Source organism: Tursiops truncatus, chromosome 18 (genome assembly GCF_011762595.2).
Source record: "Tursiops truncatus isolate mTurTru1 chromosome 18, mTurTru1.mat.Y, whole genome shotgun sequence".
NCBI lineage: Eukaryota > Metazoa > Chordata > Mammalia > Artiodactyla > Delphinidae > Tursiops > Tursiops truncatus.
This window is the reverse complement of record NC_047051.1, coordinates 63,673,647-63,679,646: the sequence shown is the minus strand read 5'-3', so window position 1 is coordinate 63,679,646 and position 6,000 is coordinate 63,673,647.

Genomic DNA, 6,000 nt, shown 5'->3' with positions numbered 1-6,000 from the left:
TACATATACATATATCCCCATATCTCTTCCCTCTTGCATTTAAAGTCTATTCTTGAGAAGTTTCTCTAGAAACAAAAGTGAGGGACCGTTGGTAGTTACCTCTCTCAGTTTTTGTGTGTCAGATAATATACTTACTCTATGCTTGCTTTTGGTAGATACTTTTGCTGGGTATACAGTTATAAGTAGACAGTTATTTTGACTCAGTACTTTGAAGTATAATTCCATTTTGATTTGGCTTCCATCATTGCTGTTGAGAAATCAAGAGTCTGATTTGTCATTTCTTTGTGAATTAATCTGTGTTTTCTCGTTGGCTGGTTTTAAGATTGTCTTTGGTTTTGTCAGTTTCACTTTGATTTTCTAAATGTAGATTTTCTTTTTAAGTCTTTTCAGGGATTTACTAAACCTTTGAAACCGATAATTCATATCTTCTATCAGTTTGGGAAAACTATTAGTTCCTTTCCTCTCAAGATATTACCCTCTGTCCCTATCCTTTCTTTATCTCCTTCGTAACTCTGGTAAGAACTATTTTTAGTTTGTCCTATGGCTCAAACTCTCTTTAATATTTTTTTTAATTTATTTATTTTATTTATTTATTTTTGGCTGTGTTGGGTCTTCGTTGCTGTGTGCGGGCTTTCTCTAGTTGCGGCGAGCGGGGGCTACTCTTCGTTGCAGTGCACAGGCTTCTCATTGCGGTGGCTTCTCTTGTTGTGGAGCACGGGCTCTAGGCGCACGGGCTCAGTAGTTGTGGCACGTGGACTCAGTAGTTGTGGCACGCAGGCTCAGTAGTTGTGGCTCGCGGGCTTTAGAGCGCAGGCTAAGTAGCTGTGGTGCACGGGCTTAGTTGCTCAGCGGTATGTGGGATCTTCCCGGACCAGGGCTCGAACCTGTGTCCCCTGCATTGGCAGGCGGATCCTTAACCACTGCGCCACCTGGGAAGCCCTCTTTAACATTTTTTATCTCTTTATTTCTCCATGCTGCATTCTGGGGATTTTTTCAGCTATATATTGATACATTAATTTTTTCTTCAGCTATGTATAATCTGCTGTTAACCCATCTAGAGTCTCTAATTTCTAAATTCCTTTTTTTTATCTGTAGAAGTTCTACTTTATTTTTTTCAAATTTTTCTGTTTCTTTTTTTCTAATGTCTTGTTCTTTAGTCATAATTCAAATGCCCTATTTTATTAAGTATTAAAGATACTTATTTTATATTTTGTGTCTGATTATCTTCATAGCTGTAGATTTTGCAGGTGGGATTGATCATATTTTCTCCTATTAAATCTGTCATCATAGTGGTTGTTGAAATGTGTGCTTCGTGACTTGTGATTGTGAGCTTGTGTTCCTTGCAACTTTACTTACGGAAACGAAGGGAAGGAGGGAGAGAGGAAGTAAGGAGAGAGGAAGGGAGGGAAGGAAGGAAGAAAGGAGAAATGAAGGAAGGGAGGGAAAAACAGGAGAGGAAAAGGGATGCACACATCTAAGCTTGGAAGAGCAATGTACTAAGACTTCATAGGAGGCAGAAACTCAGGGGAGGGAATACAGACAGTGATCAGGGTAGGCTGGAGTGTGCCCTCTGCTGGTAGCTGCTGAGTGGTGCCGAAAACACCAAGTCCAGATGGAGTCTCAGGCCGCCCTCCTCAGGACAATGTGCTGACTTGTCTCCCAGGACAAGAATTTCCTTCTTTTTTGCAGGCAGGTGACAGTGTGAGGGAAAGATAGGGTAGAAACAGGAAATGCTGGGCCTCTGACAGGAGATTATCGTTTGATTGTGGAAAATAGGAATTCAGTCACTTTCCTCCACCCTCCTCGACCCCAACAAAAGCTGAAAACCTGGAACTGCTTGTGTCCTGGGGGTGAGGGGACTCACAGGACACAGGACATTCAGTGTTAAAACCTAGAGCATCTGGGCAAACGGAAAGGGTGGGTCACCCTGATCTCAGTACCCTCATCTTTCTGGGAACAATAATAACGATAGCTGACGTTTATTCAGCACTTTCACTGTGCTCTACATGTATGAGGCCATAATCTTCACACTAACTTAGGAGGGGAGGTATGTGTGATATAATAAAATTTATGAGCCTGGAAGGGTTCACAGATTTCCACCCCCCTCAAAGAAAACCTGGAATTACAGCTCCACTCACAGCACCCCGCTGCCATCCCTCTAGCCGAGTGTTCCATGATTTAAACTGGCTATTTCTAACGTTTCTGTCTTTGCAGACTTAATTCTTCCCCTTTTTTCTATGATTAATTACGATGGATTCTTCCCTCCAACCTCATCTGCATTTGCCTTTTGAATTCCAGGAAGCTTTGCAAAAGCTCAAAAACAATGAAATTTGGTATCTCTTAGCAATTTTGACAATAGATAGTGATCAAAGTTCAGCTGAATCCTTCCAGAGAAATCATCTCTTCTTTCCCTTCCGGAGGGGTGGGGGGAGGTGAGCTAGGAATGTGCTTATGCCCAAAACATTTACAGACTCACCCAGGTCATGTTTCTCTCGGTTTTCTTTCTTATGTTCTAATCCTCTGAATCTTTATGTCAGAAAGGAGACTTTAACCCGTATTTACATCTGAAAAACAATCAAAGTGCATAAAATTCTGGCAGGCAAACTAAGATACTAATAATTACTTATAGACAGAATTGTTTACTTAATTTTCAGTGCTTGTTAGTAAATATTTGGAAGAATGTTTGACGGGGCTCTAATTAAACCCTGAAATCAAGATATTGACCAAAAGAGGTGGATATTAATGTCTTTAAGTTTAAAAAAAATCTAGCTTAAAATTTGATTTGCATGATATAAGAAAATAAGTGGTTTTTCATTTTAAATTGCTGGGTTTTCTTGGCCTCACTGCAAGGCTTGTGGGATTTTAGTTCCCCGTCTAAGGACTGAACTCCAACCTGTGGCAGTGAGAGTGCAGAGTCCTAACCACTGGACGGCCAGGGAATTCCCTGGGTTTCCATCTTAAATGTAGAACCAAGCATATCTTTTCTGAGAATTCGACTCATGATGAAGAAAAATATAATGTACTAAGAAAGGGGTTTATCACTCTTCTTTTTTTTTCAGGAGAGCTCTTTCCCCTAAACACATACAACTACTTTCCAAATGAAGCTAAATATGAATTGAGAGCAGGTAAAACAACAGAATTTGCAGAAATCTGAAATTCCAGGATTCCCCTCATTTGGCATAAATTCATTTATTATTTCCCTCCCTCCCTCTCTCTTCTCCCTTCCATCTTCTTGTCTGCTTTTTCCGTTCCTTTCTTACTTTCATTTCTGATTTTAGGTGCAGATGGTCAGGTTCATCGTATGCCTCAGTTCATGACGTAACAGCCTCTTTGCACTGTGGGAAACTGCTCTCCTGTTTGATTCCTTTTGTCCCTCGTCTCCTCTTCCATTTTCCTCTCTTCCATAAACAAACCACTGTCCTCTGGTGTTTATTGTGCCTTCTTTTGTTCTGTATTCTTTTAAAAAGGTACATGGTTGTTTGATGTGCAGGTTTTATTGATTTATTAAAATGTAGTGTATAAAATATATTGTTCTGTTACAGTATCTCACTCTGTTGTTTTTCGTCAACACTGTACTTTTAGGACTCTTCTGTGTTGCTCGGAGCACAGCTAATGATTCTAACCTAATGTCACAGTGTCAAAATGTAGGCAACTTACCTTCAAATGGTTCAGAAAAATAAGTATATACAAAGCAAAAGTGGCAAGACATTGTGGATAACTGATGAACCTGGATGAGGGTGTCTGCGTGTTCTTTGCACTATACGTTCAACTTCTCTGGTTGAAAAATTTCAAAATAAAATGTTGGGGGAGAAGAAATAGGAAATCATAGAAACATTAACCATGCACAATGAGAACTGTGTGTAAAAAGGCTTCCATGTCCTCAGAAGCATCAGTCAGTCTCCCAGGCAGCAGTGGAGACTGCATTTCGCGACCACGTGGGGCAGCCCCCTGCTTCCCTGAGGTGAGCAGAGTCCCGTGCGGATTTACTCTCCTGGGAGGTTGGAGTCCTGGCTTCTTTTTTCCGGTGTCTCCATGTCTGTCTCCTCCACACTCAGGGCTGCTCTCTGGGGCCTGGGCAGAACCAGGCCTGTGTGGACCAAGACTTTCCCCAGGTGTGCAGCTCCCAGGTTTTTCCAGCCCAACTGTGGCCACCTTTTCCTTACCCGTCTCTTCCTGTTGGTGGCTTCCTCCATCGTCAGCAACCCCTCCTTTGTCTTCTTCCCCCCAAACCCAAGCTGCTCTCAGCAGGGCACCTGCTGTCATTTGAGGTCAGTGTGGATTTCAGTCTGTGTGTGCCTCCCAAGGATAAACGTTTTTTTTGTTTGTTTGTTTTTGTTTTTGTTTTTTTTTTTTGCGGTATGTGGGCCTCTCACTGTTGTGGCCTCTCTCGTTGCGGAGCACAGGCTCCGGATGCGCAGGCTCAGCGGCCATGGCTCACGGGCCCAGCCGCTCCGCGGCATGTGGGATCTTCCCGGACCGGGGCGCGAACCCATGTCCCCTGCATCGGCAGGTGGACTCTCAACCACTGCGCCACCAGGGAAGCCCAGGATAAACGTTTTTAAACTCAGTGACTGATGGTTTAATGTGCCCCCACTTACCTCCATCACTCTAAACAGTGTTTGCTATGTAAATACAACTTTAAGACAGTCCCCGGCCTCTTTTCCAACAAATTGTTGTCCCTTAGCCCCTCCTACATAGAAATTCTGGGTTCTCAACACCTTAGCCCTTACCTGTACTTGTTATGTAGGAATTACCTGGATGCGATGTTAGCCTCCACGGGCACCGCTGAGGCTACCCCAGGGGTCATGGATCAGAAAGACTCATGGTCCAGGCTTAGGATGGGGTGTGAGGGGGACACAAGGACCACACTGCCTGAATTCCAGATCATGCAAATTTCATATGTCCTGTCTTTCTTCTCTCTCTCCCTCCCTCTCCCTCTCCCTTTTTCTGCTGCATCGCCTCCTGGCAGCACGCACGTGAGAACCAGTATTGCGTGTTGAGCAAGCAGACCCAAAAGACAGCAGGCATGGGGGCCAACACACCACCTGCTCTATCAGAGAGACTCAGGTGTGCACACCTGGCCACAGCTGGAGCTTGCCAGTTAGCCTCCTGTGCAGCTCAACGTTCTACTTCACTTTTCTCGGGCAGAGCACATACAGGACCAGATGGGATATACTGGGCATCACCGATGTGTGGTTGACGTGGGCATGACCCAGCTGCCAGCTTAGAGCAAGCACAGTGACTTGGTCTCTCCATCTTTCTATCTATGAAGAATAAAGCTTGTCCCATTGTATATTCCTTTTATTCTGCTTACTTTTAGCATGGCTTTCAGATGATCAACTTACTTATTAGCTATATCTAATATATCCGATTACGTTTGCTTATGTTTCATAAGCTACTTGCTTACCTACTATCTATACTTAACACTTAGGAGTTTCATCCATTCTGCCTGCATTTCTTGTCTCCTAAGCAGAATTGACTACTGCCGAAGAATATAGAAAAGGCATAGTATAGTACTTGAGAGGCAGGCTTTGGTCTCTGTCAAAGAAATTCCCAGCATTCACAGTCATGTAGCACAGGTTTGGACAAAACAAATCACCTTCTTATTGTCCTAAAATGAACCCAGGCAGGGAAATGGGTCATAACTTCCGCAGAGGAGTCAGGAAGCACTAGCAGATGTACAAGTGAGGATGAGTAAACATGTACCGGCCTTTGTTAGTCCTGCTTACATTTCACATTTATGGAAGTGGGGAATATATATATTGTATATATGTAAGAGAGAGAACATATATATTGCATAATGTAAGAGAGAAGTCTGTATATGTAGATGTATGGTATATACTTCTGAAAGTGCTACTACCACAATACCTCTGAACATTTGTACTTCTGTCTTTGAATCATGCCAGAAAAAGAGGCGTCAGTACTACATTAATAATAAAATGCTCCGGGACATCCCTGGTGGCGCAGTGGTTAAGAATCTGCCTGCCAATGCAGGGGACA